The following is a 16,453-nucleotide window of genomic DNA, read 5'->3' as shown; positions in this document are numbered from 1 at the left end:
TCTCTACATCCTACTCATGTTCTAGGGCCTGTCCCTCCCTCAGGTCTCACCCATCTGCCAGGCCCTGCCCCCTTGTGGCTCATTATCCCTCTCCTTCAGACCCTGTTTCTCCTCCAGATTTTTCCCTTCTTCCTGTCCTGCCCCTCCTCCAGACCTCACCCTCCTCCTCTTTTTAATTTTTTTTAATTGCACGTGGACACAATGCCTTTATTTTGTTTATTTATTTTTATGTGGTGCTAATGTTTGAACCCAGTGCCTCACACATGCTAGGCAAGCCCTCTACCACGGAGCCATAACTCCAGCCCAATCCTCTTCCTCTTTAAGACCCTGCCTCTTCTCCAGACCCCACCTATCTTCCAGGCCCCCTCCTCCTCCTGACATTCCCTCCACCTCCTCCAGACTCTGTTCCTGCTAGTCTGGGATGAGCAGCTCCCTGGCTGCTGTGCTAATTGGCAGTATATTTGTAATGGTGCACAAATAACGTCCATTGTGTAAACACTGACATCCTACATTGGATGAATTATCTTGACTGAATCAGAATGCGATATAACATAAAATAACTTTAGAAATGTCACCTTTCTCATTTTTAATTTTCTCTGTAGATCATGAACATTTGAAATAAAATCAGAATTTGTTAAAGGGCAGATGACAGTCAGCCTTGAGCCCTGATGATCCCAGGATCCCATCCAGTGGGGGAACTCTAAGTACCAGTCCAAGGTTTTGTATGCTAATTGATTCATTTTCTTATTTCCCCATGGCCTCCAGGTCTCCAGTTCTGTGCAGTAGGTGTTTCTAATTCAATTTTTGATTAATATTCTTTCAGTTTTCTATAGAAATTTTAAAATATATTTTTTTAGTTGTCAGTGGATCTTTTTATTTTATTTATTTATTTTGTTTATTTATATGTGGTGCTGAGGATTAAACCCAGGACACATGCCAGGCAAATGCTCTGCCTTTGCACCACATTCTAGCCCTTTATAGAATTTTTAATTCTGTGGACTTCTATTTTTTTATAAGGAATATTTTAAAAATTACTTTTAGCTTACTTTGTTTTTGATTGAGAGAATTTGCTTGCTTGAGAGAATTGTATTGTTTGGAAATGCTCATAATTAAATGATTTTAATTAATTTCCACTTATTAAGGTATCTTTGGAGACTGGATGTGCAGCTCAGTAGCAGAGCATTTGCCTGGCATATGGGAGGCCATAGAGTCCATCCCAGTACCACACACACAGAAGATGTTTTTGACAGGACTCAAGCATGAGAGGTATGCTTTTAAAAGATCATGTATTGGGGCTGGGGTTGTGGCTCAGTGGAAGAGCACTCACCTAGAACATGCGAGGACCTGGGTTCGATCCTCAGCACCACATAAAAATAAGTAAATAAAACAAAGGTATTGTGTCCAACTACAACTAAAAATAAAGATTTTTTTTTTTTAAAAAAGGTCATGTATTTCCACATACATACATATACCACAGTGCGTCTTCCAAATTCATATGAAATTATTCTAAGAAAATTTCAAATCAATTTTAAAAGAGAAGAGGGATGATATTTTTAATGTCAACTATTGATATTTCATGATATTTAAAACCATTATAGATGAAATTTTCTGAGATGCAAATCATTACAAAATGTAAGAGACAAGTCAGTAGCTGCTTTTTTGCAATTCAGATACATTTACTAAAAATAAGCTTTTTTTATAAAAAGATAATTTTCTTCTTTAAAATTTAGAAAGCATGTCCATATGTCCTATTAAAGTTCCACATTCATCAGAAAGTTCTCTTATTCCTTGCATACAAAGGGATGGGCCTTCTATTGAGCACGATACTTTATGTTGTTAGGAATTCTTGTGGGAGAACTCTTTGTTTTGCCTCTGTGCAAAATATCATTTAAAAATGTATCAGTTTGCTTTTGATTTCAGAAATTTGACTTTCTTTTGAAATTATGTATTTATTATTATTTAGAGTTATTACATGTGGGAAATGCCATGATTACATTTTATCCTAATGTTATCCTAATGTTGTTAATAATTTCCTAAGCTAGATTATGTTCATTTTTCTTATCAACAGTCAATAAAGCTTTTTGTTGTTTTGATGGTATGCTTAATGTGAACATGCTTTATGATGTGACACCACTGTTCATGATGGTGTAGGTATGCAATACACTATAAAGAGAGTATTTTGATTATGAGAGTCTCAAGTGTTTTAGGTCCAACATGTTTCCTTAAGAGGAATAATTATTCATTTTCTATTTGATTACACAAATTCTTTTTTTTTTCCTTTTGTGTTTCTGGGGCTTCCTGCATGCTAGGAAATCTTTCTACCACTGATCTACATCCCCAGCCCCATAGATCCTTTAGTTATCATTAGCTTCATGATGAGCTAGTGACAATAAGATTACTTAGAATTTCAACTAGATTTAGACTCATGCAAGAGTTTGGGCATCCATAGCTCCCTGTGATTTCTAAAAGGTAGAGTTTCCCACAACACAGCAGCATCTAATATCACTCCTGGACTGATCTGACACCTCTGCTTCTCTTGGCTCACCACTTCCTGTAGAGGTCTAGGAGGAAATGGATGTTCTCTGACTGTTTGTCCCAGTGACAAATATTTGATTATATTGCTGCTAAAATGTATGCATAGAAATAAAATAGAGACATTTTTTATAAAGTCACTCTTTCAGGAAAGTTAAATCATGAGTTGAAATAAAATCTCCAAAATGTCATTTTTTTCCTCTGTAGTGATCACGTTTTAAGAAGGAAAACCTAGAACCTAGTGACAGCATAAAAATATAATAAGTTAACATATGTTATTACTTCAACATGAAATATGTAAAAGGGGCATATACTTTGAATTTTTTTTAAAAAAATTTTTAGTTGTAGTTGGACACAATGCCTTCATTTATTTATTTTTATGTGGTGCTGAGGCTCAAACCTAGCACCTCACACATGCTAGGTGAGTTCTCTATCACTGAGCTACAACCCCAGCCCACATACTTTGAATTTTATATAATATCTGAATTTTGGTCCTTACTACTAATATCCACAGTATAGCATCTAAAAGTAATAAAATATGTGCCCTGTGGCCTATAAATGTCATATGATAGCCATACTATAGCATCTAAAACTAATATAATGGCTGCCCTATAGCCTTTGACTTTAGTATAATATCAATACTTTGTCCTCTGAAACTAACAGAATAGCTGTCCTGTAGCCTTTTAATACTAATTTTATCCATATGTAGCATCATTATAGTCTCCATGTAGCCTTTTATTCTAATATTATATTCATACTGTAGACTCTAAAATAAATAAAATAGCTTCCTTTTTGCCTTCAAGAGTAATATGATATGCTCTATGGTACCTAGAAAATATTATAATAGCTTCCCTGTGGTCTTTAATACTAATAATATCCATGCTATAGTACCTAAGACTAATAGGTGCCTGTTGTGTTTAATATTAAAGATGTCCATACTATACCTTCCAAAAACTAATATAATAGCTGCTCTGTGACCTGTAATATTAACATAATATCCATACTGTAGCATCTAAAACTGGCATAATAGCTGCCTTGTAGCCTTTAATATTGAGATAAAAACTGTGGCCTCTGAAATTAATGTAATAGCTTCAAGTGATGTTTTAATACTGATAGTGCATACATATTATAGCACCAAAAACTGATAATACAGCAGCCTTGTAGAATTTCATAGTAATATAATAATTATAACAGAATATAAAACTTTAATATTAATAAAATATCTATACTGTTGATCTAAATCTGATGAAATGGCTGCCTGTAATCTATAATAACCATACAATATCCATACCAAAGCTTCTAAAACTAGAATAATAGTGCCCTGTGGCCTTTAATGTTAATAGGTATTCATACTACAGTATTTAAAGCTGATACAATAGCTGAATTGTGGTCTTCCATATCAATGCAATGTCAATATTATAGCATATTGAACTAATTTAGTAGCTTCCCTATGACATTTATATGCCAATATAATATCTAACCTGTTCACTTTAATACTAACATATTTGTACTGTAGCCTCTGAAACTGATATAATAGCTAATTTATATCTAAAACTAATATAGTAGCTGCCCTGTAACTTTAAACCTATTACAATTTTTATAGTATAGCATCAAAATTAATATAATAGCTTCCCAGTGGCTTTTATATTAATATGATATCTGTGCTACAGTATATCCAATACTAATAAAATAGTGGCACTGTGGCTTTAAATACCAATATGATATCCATGCTACTGCAACTCAAACTAACATAATAGATGATTTGTGTCTTTTAATCTTACTATAATATCCATATAATAGCATATATTGTATAATAGATGATTTCTGGCTTTAAATATTAATATTATATCCATAACATAGCATCTTAAATTAATATTACATATGTCCTGTGTCCTTAGGACAAATATTATATCCATACTGTTGGATTTAAAACTAGTATAATAGATACCTTGTGGACTTTAATACTAATATGATATCCATACCGTAGCTCCTCAACTTAATATAGTAGCTGCCTGGGCCCTTTAATATGATATGTAATATGATAAACATATTGTGCTCTTTAAAACTAAAGTAATAACTGCTCTGTGGCCTTTAGTGCTAATATAATATACCATGAAAAACTAATGTTATAACATCCTTGTGTCCTTTAATATTGATAGTATAGCATTCAAAACTAATATGATAGCTGCCCTCTAGACTTTAATATCATAATATTCATACTTTGACCTCTAAATTTAATACAATAGCTGTCTTGTGGCCTTTATTACTGTTTTTTTTATTCATACTATAGCATGGAAAACTGATTAAATAACTGTTCTGTGGCCTTTAATATTAATATGATTTCCATATTATAGCAAAAAAATTATATCGGAGGTCTTTATTACTAATAGATGCAAACTATAATATCTAAAACAAGTAAGTAGCTGTGCAATAGAATTTAATACTAAGTGACATCCATGCTAAAGCATATTAAACTAATAGCTCCCCTGTAGCTTTTGATACTAATATTATAGCCTCCAAAACTGATGTAATAGATGTCCTGTGGCCTTTAATATTAATGTTACATCATTCCTATAACCTGTGAAGCCAATTTAATAAGTTTCTTATGAAATTTAATATTCATTTAATATACATATTATAAATATAAAACTGATAAATACGTGCTTCATATAAAACTGGTAAATAGGTCCTATAGTATTAATATGATATTGTATCACCTTAAACTAATATAATATCAGCTTTGTGGCCATTAAACTAATATGATATTTATAGGATAGTGTTAAAATCAATATACTGCCATGTTGACTTTAATGCTAACATGATATCCATACTTGAGTATCTAATAGTACATAATTATTGACCTGAAGTGTTTAATTTTAATATGATATTCATATTGGAACATCTGAAACTGATGCAATAGTTGTCCTGTGGCCTTTGATATTTATATGATATCCATCCTATAGTATCCAAAGCTAATAAAATATATTAGCTACCCTGTGGCCTTTAATATTAATATAATATCCATACTGCAGCATTTAAAATAATAGATGCACTGTGGCCTTAATACCAAATAATTGGTTTGGATATGCTCATGTGTGAGACAATTTAAGGAAGTTTAAAGGTGAAATGATGGGTTATGAGAGCCTTAACCCAAATTAGTAATCCTCTGAAGGAATTAACTGAGTGGTAACTGCAGGCTGATAGTGTGTAGCTGGAGGAGGTGGGTCATTGAGGCTGTGCCTTTGGGGTACATATTTGATGAGCTGAGCTTAGGTTCTCTGCTTCCTGATCACCACTTTCCTTCACCACATTCTTCTGCCCCACCTTAAGCCCCAAGGAATAGAGTTGGCCATCTATTGGCTGAGATCTCTGAAACTGTGAGCCCCTAAATGAACTTTTCCTCCTTTAAAATTGTTCTTGTCAGGTCCTTTGGTCAAAGCAGTGAAAAAGATGACTGAAATAATAACATACATGTCATAGATCTAAAACAAATACAATAGTTGCCCTGATGCCTTTAATACTAATATGATATTAAGAGTGTAACATCTAAAACTGATATATAATAGTTTCCCTGTGACATTTAATGTTAATATAATATTCATGCCATAACATCCAAAACTAACATTATAGCCTCCCTATAGCCTTTTATACTAAAGTAATATCCATATTATAACATTTCAATCTAATATAATATCTTCCCTGTGGCCCTTAAAGCTAATGTAATACATAATATTGCATCTAAAATTGATATAATAGCTGCTCTGTATCCTTTAATATCAATAGACATCCTTATTATAGCATCTTAACTTGATATAATAGTTGCTCTTTGGTCTTAATATTTATATGATACCCATAGTAGCATCTAAAACTGATAAAATATTAGCCCTGTGGCTCTTATAGGTAATATGATACCCAAATTATAACTCCTAAAACTAATCTAATAGCTAGACTGTGGCATTTAACATTAATAATTTATCCGTATTATGCACTCTAAAACTAATAAAATAGCCTTCTTGTCATTTTAAGTGAAATATCCATATGATAGCAATAAACCTTATAATATAGCATATCCATATGATAGCATATAAAGTTAACATAATAGCTGACCTCTGGCATTTAATAGTAATCTGTTGGGCTGGGGATGTGGCTCAAGTGGTAATGCACTAACCTGGCATGCACAGGGCACTGGGCTCGATCCTCAGCACCACATATTATTTTATAAAGATGTTGTGTCCACTGAAAACTGAAAAATAAATATTAAAAATTCTCTCTCTCTCTCTCTCTCTCTCTCTCTCTCCCTCTCTCTCCCTCTCTCTCCCTCCTCTCTCCTCTCTCTCCTCTCTTTCTCTCTCTCTTTAAAAAAATAGTAATCTGTTATCCAAAGTATAGTACCTAAACTAATATAATTCCTTATACTAATAAGATAGTCATCACATAGCATATAAAACTAATATAATAACTGAATTTTGGAGCTTTAATATTAATGTAATATGTATACTACAACATCTCAAAGTACTGAAAGAGCATCCTTGTGCATCCTGTGCATTTGCCATTAATATTTTATCCATACTGTGGCCTGTTAATGGAATATTATAGCTCTTTGTGGCTGTTCATATTAATATCCATTCAATAGCATCTAATGCTAATATAATAGATGCCCTATGGCCTTTAATACTAATTCAGTATCAATACTGTGACCCCTAATACTAAAATAATAATTCTCCTGTGGCCTTTTAATATTACATAAAGTTCATTTATAGCAATTATATGAATATAATTCCTGCCCTATGGCGTTTAGTACTAATATGATATCCATAACATAGCATCTATTAATGATCTAAAAGCAGTCCTCTTACATTTGTACTGTTATGATATTCATATTATAGCATCTAAACTAATATAATTGTTCTCTTATGACCTTTAATTCCTATATATTTACCATAGCATCTAAATATAGTATAACATCTTTGTAGCTTTTAATACTAATGTAATGTTCTTACAATTACATCTAAAAGTGATATAATAGCTACCAGGTGGTCTTTAATACTGATATTATATTCATGTTAGATCATTAAAAACTGATAGAGTAGCTTCCCTGTGGCTTTATTAGTAATATGACATTCTTATTACAGCATGTAAAATTGATATGATAGCTGCCTTTAATATTTATATGATATCCATTATATAGTGTCCAAAGCTGATATAATATCTGCAATGTGCATTTCATAGGTAATATGACATCCTTACTAAAGCATTTAAAAACATCATAAGCCAGGCTCAGTGGCACATGCCCGTAATCCCAGTGGTTTGGGAGGCTGAGACAGGAGAATTGTGAGTTCAAAGCCAGCCTCAGCCACTGTGAGGCATTAAGCAACTCAGTGAGACCCTGTCTCTAAACAAACTACAAAATAGGGCTGATGATGTTGCTCAGTGGTCAAGTGCCCCTGAGTTCAATCCCTGATAAATAAATAAATAAATAAGTAAATAAATAAAATATAATAGCTGCATAATGGTATTTAATACTATTATTATATCTATATTATAGTATTGAAAATGAATATTATAGCTTCTCTGTGGCCTTTTGTATTAATGTAATCAGAATTGCATTGAAAACGGATATAATAGCAGCCCTGTGGCTTTTAATTCTATTGTGATATACATGTGGCATCTAAAACTGATATAAGAGCTGTCTTATTGCCTTTAATACTCATATAATATCCGTATTGTAGCATGTGAAAATAATTTAAAAAACTACACAGTGGTGTTTTATGCTAATATGATATCCCTAGTGTAGAATCCTTACTAAAACAAAAGGTGCCTTATAGCCTCTAATACTATTATTATATTCATAGTGTGCCTTCTGAAATTGATTTAATAGCTGCACTGTCACTTTTAATATTTCTATGATATTCATACTATTGATCTAAAAGTAATATCTATTCTGTGGCCTTTGATGCTAATATGATATCATACTATAGCATTCAAAACTAATATACTGGCAGTCCATTGTTGATTAAAATTAATATATTATTCACATTATATAATCTAAAGCTAAAGCAATTGCTGCCCTGTGGTCTTTAATACTATTATAATACCCATACTATAGCATCTAAAGCTAATATAATAGCTATACTGTGGCCTTTAATATTACTGTGATATCCTAGTATAGCATCTAAAACTAAATACAACTACCTTTTTGCCTTTAATTGATATAACATTAATATTGTAGCATCTATGTTTTTTTATTAATGTAATATTCATATTTAACATAAAAAATTAATAGCTTCCCTGAGGCCTTTAATACTAATATATGTACTATAGCTTCTAAAAATAATAAAAGTAATCAAATACGTGTTCTAGTGCCCTTTATATTAATATGATGTTGATATTATACCATGTAAGCATGACATAATAGCTTCCCTATGGTCTTTAATAATAATGTGATATTCAGGGGCTGGGGTTGTAGCTCAGTAGTAGACTGTTTGCCTAGCATGTGTGAGGTGCTGGATTCATTCCTCAACACCACATATAAATAAATAAATAAAGTGCATCAAAACCTAAAAATATTAAAAATAATAATAATGTGATATCCATACTATAGCATGTAAAACAAATGTAATAGCTGTCTTGTCCTTAATATACTGTCTATATTATAGATTCTAAAACTAATATGATAGGTGCCCTGTGGTCTTTAATATAAATGAACTATTCATACTATACCATGTTAATATATATAATATATGTCCTATGGCCTTTAATACTAATGTGATAACCATATTTTGCATCTATTACAAATATAGTAGCTGCCACATGGCCTTTAATAGTAATATGATATATGTAGGAGCTGGATTTATACCTCAGTGGTAGAGCATTTGCCTTGCACATGTGAGGCACTGGGTTTGATTCTCAGCACCACATAAGATAATAAAATAAAATAAAGATATTTTGTCCATCTTAAAAAAAAGAACACCTTTTAATTTGTTCAGAGTCAAATTAAATGTGTGAGTCAAACTGGAGCTTAGGAAGGTGTGATTGTTAAAACATCATGACCACTAAAGAGATGCTAAATACTTTGCCCAGAGACAATAGGAAAGAAGACTTGAGTGCATCTCAGAAATTGGCAAAACCACCCCAGTTTCAGGCTCAAAGATTTAATTTTTCTTTTTTTTTGTACCAGAAATTGAACCCAGAGGTACTTAACCACTGAGTCACATCCTCAGCCTTTTTAAATATTTTATTTAGAGACAGGATCTCATTGAGTTGCTCAGAGCCTTGCTAAATTGCTGAGGCTGACTTTTAACTTGCAATCCTCTTGCCTCAGCCTACTAAGCTGCTGGGATTACAGTCAGGCACCATCTTGCCTTGCTCAAAGTTTTAAAAATAAAAATTCCTTTGAGAAGAGATCAGTGAGGCACCATGATTGAAGAGAGAGGCCTAAGAGGTTATTTCACCATGCTTAGCTGCCCAGGCACTCAGAGGTTGCTGTAGTCATGGTTTTAGGAGGTTTGTCTACTGCTTGAGATGGTGGCAGATCTTGGTATCAACTACATGGTGCTGGTTTTTTAAGTTTGCAAGACATTGGCATTAGGGGGTCATGGAGGCTCCCACTGTGATTTCAAAGGAAAACCTGGGAGGTCGGGAAAAATGTATTAGAGTTGGAATACCAGCAGGCAGCCCCTGAGAGGATGAAGAAAACTATAGTGGGGACTCCTGAGATTAAGAGATGCTAGTAACATGGATCATTTTCCAAGGAAACCCATAGGAATTGAACAAACACAAGTCAAGCTAGGCCATGTGGACCGCTATTAACAAAGCCATAGGAGTGGAGATGCACAAGTCCTTTGGAGAGAATATCACAATGTTATTTGCCCCAAATATGCTTGATGTGGAACTACAGATCTTGTTTGCCCAGCTGGATTTTGGTCTTGTTTTGGTCCCATCTCTTCTTTCTATGTCCCTATTTATCACTTGTAGAATGGAAATGTTTAATCCATGCCATTATACATTGGATTATATAGCTTGCTTTGATTTTTATGGGGTCTCATGCTGAGTTTTCCTTAAGTTTCAGAAGAGGTTTTGGACTTAGACTTTTAGGGAATACTGGAACTGTTAAGAACATGTGGAGTCCTGGATATGAACTCAATGTATTTTGCATCATGAGATGGACATGAACTTTTGGGGGCCAAGGGCAGAATGTTATGGTTTAGATATGAAGTGTTACTCTAAAACTCGTGTGTGAGAAAAGGCAAGAAAGATTTAAAGGTGAAATTATTTGGTTATGAGAGCCTTAACCTAGTGAGTGCATTAATCCACTGATAGTGTTTAACTGGATGGTAACTGTAGGAAGGTAGTGTGTAGCTGGAGAAGGTGGGTCACTGGGGGCATTTCTTTGGAGTATATATTTGTCTCTGGTGAGCATAACTCTCTATCTGCTTCCTCTTTGCCATGTTCTGATTTGCTTCCTACCTCTATATCATTTGGTCAAGAGCTGTGGAGTTGGTCTTCTATGGACTGAGACATGGAAAATATAAGTGTCAAATAAAATTTTAATTCTCTAAAAATTGTTCTTGTCAGGAATTTTTGACACAATGGCAAAAAAGCTTACAAAAACAATACTGTACTATCTAGAAATAATATAATAGTGGCCCTTTGGCCTCTTATATCAGTAATATAGCATCTAAAATTAATAGTTACCCTGTGGCATTTAATCATATTATGATATAAATACTATAGCATCCAAAACTTAGATAATACCTGCAATGGCCTTTAATACTACTATGATATCCATAATAATGCAAGTAAAACTAATATTATAGCTTCTCTGTGGCCTCTGATATTAATGTAGTATCAATAATGTGGTCACAGGGTAGCTATTATATTACTTTTATAGATCACTGTATGGATATTAATATTAAATGTAAGGAAAATAAAAAGAGACATAGAGAGAAGATGCAGAGTCAGAATGACAGAATGGCAGAATGGTCAAGCTGCCAGCTTTATTTATATCAATAGGTTGCATTAGGTCATTGGCATCAGTAATATATTATTGTTTATTGTGTTATTTGGAAGGTTATAGAGTTAGCATCGTTATGCAGCTTATTCCTCAGTTACATTCTACAGTTACAATATGCAATGTTAGAAGATTTGTGTAGCTATCAATAAAGTTTGTTGTTTACAGTTACTGTTAGATGGACAGGTCCAGGAGCATGGGAGCTTGGTGAAACATTTTTATTGTATAACAAGAGTGTTTCTTTATTCCCAGGAGCTGTGTGCCTGAGATCAAGGCCAAAGCTGATAAGACTCCAGCACAAAGCCTTCTAATGCAGGACATTGCTATAGCAGGTAGGCATCCCGTGTCTTTGCACAGAAGTTTTCCTAGCATCCAGGCATTCCACATCTTTGCGCAGAAACTTCCTAGCCACCAAGTATGCCACATTCATGAAGCCATCAGAGACCCCAGTCCCAAACACAGAACCCTTACAATTAAGGCCAAAGGGAAGCTGTTATATCAGTTTTACATGCTATAATGTGGACATAATATTAGTTTTAAAACTGAAGAGCTGCCTGTGACCTTTTAATACAAACATGTCATCCATACTATGAAATTATAATGGATATAATAGCTCTTTTGTGGACTGTATAACTAATATGGTATCCATATTAAGGCATCAAAAACTGACATAGTAGCTGAAATGTGTAATTTAGTGTTAATATTATATCCATACTATGGACCTAAAACTAATCACATACCTTTCCTGTGGTCTTTCATTTTAATACAATATCCATATTATAGCATCTAAAACGAATATAATAGCTGCCCTGTGGCTTTTAGAACTAATATGATATCCAAATTATAACATTTGCCAAGGACCCTTAATATTAATATGATATTGATAAACTAGCATCTAAAACTAATAAAATATTTGCCTGTGACCTTTAATACTAATATGATATTCACATATACCACCTAAAGCAATATATTAGCTTGCCTATGGCCTTAAATATTAATATAATATTCATACTGTGACATAAAAAACTATATAATAGCTACCCTGTGAATTTTTTTAAAATATTGTTTTAGTAGTTGATGGACACAATTCCTTTACTTTATTTATGTTTTTTAATGTGGTGCTGAGGATTGAACTCAGTGCCTCACATGTGCTAGGCAGGCGCTCTACAAATGAGCCACAACCCCAGACCAACTACCCTGTGACTTTAATAATAAGATAACATCCATAACTTTTAATAATAATATAACCCATAAAACTAATATTGTAAATTCCCTGTGTATTATATTAATATAATCATTATATTATCATTATATTATTATTAATTATTATATTAATATAACATCCTTGGTATAGTATCTAAAACTGAATAGCTCTTCTATGGCCTTTAATACTAATAAAACATCCATACTATAGCTGTTAAAAGTGGCATAATAGTTTTCTTGCAGCCTTTCATAGTATACTAACATGATATCCATACTCTACCATCTAAATATAATAAAATAGCTTCCCTGGAGTCTTTAATAATAATGTAATATAGTACTACAGCATCTAAAACAAATAGAATAGCTGCCATGTGGCCTTCAATACTATCTTATTCATATTATTAGATAATACTGACAAAATAGCTGCACTGTGGATCTTTAACACAAACGTGATAGCCATATAATGGCATGTAAAACTGATACAACAGCTGTCCTGTGACCTTTAGTACTAACTTTATCCATATGATAGCTTTGAAAATCGATATATTACCTGCCTGTGGATTTAGTGTTAATATTTTATCCTTACTATGGCATCTAAAACTAATTTAATAGGTTCCCTGTGGATTTTAGTACTAATATAATATTCATATTATAGAATCTAAATCTAATACAATATCTGCCTTGTGATCTTTAATACTAATAAGATATCCATATAATAGAACCTAAAATTAATATTATAGGTGTCCTGTGGGCTTAAATACTGATATGATATTCATATTATAGCATCAAAATTGAATATAGTAACTGCCTGTGTTTTTTAATTCTAATATGATATGCATATTATTATATCAAAACCTAAGATAATGTATGCCATGAAGCTTTTATTATTAAGATATTCATATTATAGTATGTGAAATGAATAGCTGCACTGCCTCCTTTATTACTAATATAATACTCATCCTTTAGCATCTAAATCTGATATAATAATTGCCTTGTTGCCTTTATTACTAATATAATATATAATAATATCTAATTACTACTAATATAATATCCATAAAATAGTGTATAACTGTAATGTAATAGCTGCAAAGTGGCTTTTATTATTAACTCAAACTCCATTCTATAACTCCTTAAACTAGTAGCTTGTTGTGGCCATTAATATTTATAAAAGAAGTATCCTGTGGCTTCTAGTACTAATATAATAGGTAGCCTTGAATATTAATATAATATCCATATTATGAACTCAAAAACAAATATACTAGCTGCCCTGTGATCTTCAATATTAATATACAATCTGTACTATAGCATATAAAACTAATATCATGGCTGCTTTGTGGTCTTTAACTAAGATGATATCCAAACTAAAGCATTTGAAGCTTACATAATTGTTGCCCTTTGGCATTTAATATTAATAGTATATCCATAACAGAACATCTAGAACTAATATACCTTTAATACTAATACTGTATTTCCATTGGTATTAAAGATCACATTATGTATGTTATATTAATATTGAAGGCCACAGTTCAGCTATTCTATTGGTATTAAATGTGACTGGGTGGGTGTGTATATACTAATATTTATGACCTCTAATACTAACATAAAATCCAAAATATAGCATTGGAAACAGACATAATAGTTTCCCTATGGCCTTTAATACTAATATAATGTACATATCAGAATATCTGAAACTGATATAATGACTACCCTGTGCCTTTAGTATTAATATGATATTCACACTATATCATTTAAAGCTAATGTAATAGCTGCTCTGTGTTTTCCAATACTAACATGATATTCACATCATATCATCTAAAACCAACATAACCATTGCCTTGTGCCTTGAATACTAATACAATATTCATGTTATACCCAATAAAATAATGGCTACCCTTCAGCCTTTAATAATAATATGATGTGAGTATACTAGCATCTAAAATTGATAATAGCTGCTCCATGGCCTTTAATATTGATATAACATCCATATTTGGCTTATGACACTAAAATAATAGCTGTCCTTTGTTCTTTTAATACAAACACAGAATCCATACTGTAGTATCTAAAACTGATATAAATAATAGCTGCTCTGTGGCCTTTATAACGAATATGATTTCCATACTATAGTATCTAAAATTAATATAATTGCTGCTCTGAAGAATTTAAGATTAACACAATGTGCAAACTGTAGCACCTAAAACTACTTGCTGTCCTGTGTACTTTAACACCAATATGGTATCCCATATTATAGAATCAAATATTATACATTAAGTGTACTGTGATTTTAATAGTTATATATTCATACTGTATCAACTAAAGCTGATATAATATCTGCCCTGTGATGTTGAATAATTATGCAATAGTCATACTGTCCATACTAAAGTTTCTTAAACTACTATAATGGTGAGTCTCTGGCCTTTAGTACTTATAAAAACATGTACACTTTAGCATGTCAAACTGTTCTAATAGCTGCCCTGTGGCCTTTAATATTAATGTACTATCCATATTACAGCATCTAAGTCTCATAAGATAGATGAACTTTAACCTTTTGTGAAATATATATGTATATATTATATATTAACATATAATAATAATACAGTAATATATTGATATATTTATTAATATATTTTATATATTAATTAAAGGTTAATATAACACTAACTTTTTAATGTGATATATATATGTGATATATATATATATTTAATGTGATATATATATATTTAATGTGATATATATTTCAATCTCTGAAACAAATGTAATACCTTCTCTGAGTCCTTTATTACTAATATCCACAGTGTAGCATCTGACATCTGATATATTAGTTGCACTATGGCCATTATTATTAATATGATATCCATGCTACAGCATCAAAAGTTTAAAAAATGTTGACTTTTGGCCTTTAATACTAACATAATATGTATACTATCGCATCTTAAACTACTATGAGAGCCATCCTGTTGCCTTTACTACTTTATCCATAATCTGGCTTCTAAAACTGATGTAATAGCTGCCCTATTCCTTTAGTATTAATGTAACATCTTTCCTACATCAAAACTTGAAGAATAGCTACCCTGAAATTTCAGTATTACTATAATGTCCATACTATTGCATCTAAAACTAATACAATATCTGCCCTGTGTACTGTAGCATCTAAAACCGATGTAACAGTTGTCCAATTGCCTTTGGTATTAATATAATATTCACACTAATGCATCTACAACAAATTTAGTAGCTGTCCTGTCTTTTAATAATATTATATTCATACTATAGTATCAGAACTGATATTATAGTTGCTCTATGGTCTTTCATATTAATGTGATAATCATACTCTTGCATTGAAAACTGATACCATAACTATCATCTAGCTTTTACTTTAATGTGATATATATCATTTAAAATAATATATATCACACTGCTATTCTTCCTTATACACTGCTCTTTGCGTACACGACATTACCTCACAAGAATGCTACGGTCATCCAGCTGCATATCTTGAGTACCTCCAACAAGGTGAGTGCAGGTTTCTAATTTGTGGGTTAGGGTTGGGGTTGGGGTTAGGGTTAGGGTTAGGGGTTAGGGGTTAGGGGTTAGGGGTTAGGGTTAGGGTTAGGGTTAGGGTTTAGGGTTTAGGGTTTAGGGTTAGGGTTAGGGGTTAGGGGTTAGGGGTTAGGGTTAGGGGTTGGGTTAGGGTTAGGGTTAGGGTTTAGGGTT

The 16,453-nt window shown here is 32.4% G+C and overlaps 1 long non-coding RNA gene across 1 annotated transcript in view; it reads left to right on the top strand.

The window, feature by feature from the left end:
- LOC131424352 (uncharacterized) overlaps positions 1-15,206 on the top strand; it is a 35,720-nt gene extending 20,514 nt beyond the window's left edge. Inside the window, exons 2-4 of the long non-coding RNA XR_009227210.1 lie at positions 603-717; positions 1,143-1,266; positions 11,795-15,206. This is a non-coding gene — a long non-coding RNA (uncharacterized LOC131424352). The remainder of the gene's footprint in view (positions 1-602; positions 718-1,142; positions 1,267-11,794) is intronic.
- Positions 15,207-16,453: the final 1,247 nt, after the last annotated feature.

This window comes from Marmota monax, unplaced genomic scaffold, assembly GCF_021218885.2.
Source record: "Marmota monax isolate L192 unplaced genomic scaffold, Marmota_monax_Labrador192_F-V1.1 WCK01_AAM20220418_F8-fsc00083, whole genome shotgun sequence".
NCBI classification, from domain to species: domain Eukaryota; kingdom Metazoa; phylum Chordata; class Mammalia; order Rodentia; family Sciuridae; genus Marmota; species Marmota monax.
This window is presented reverse-complemented; position numbering and strand designations above follow the sequence as displayed.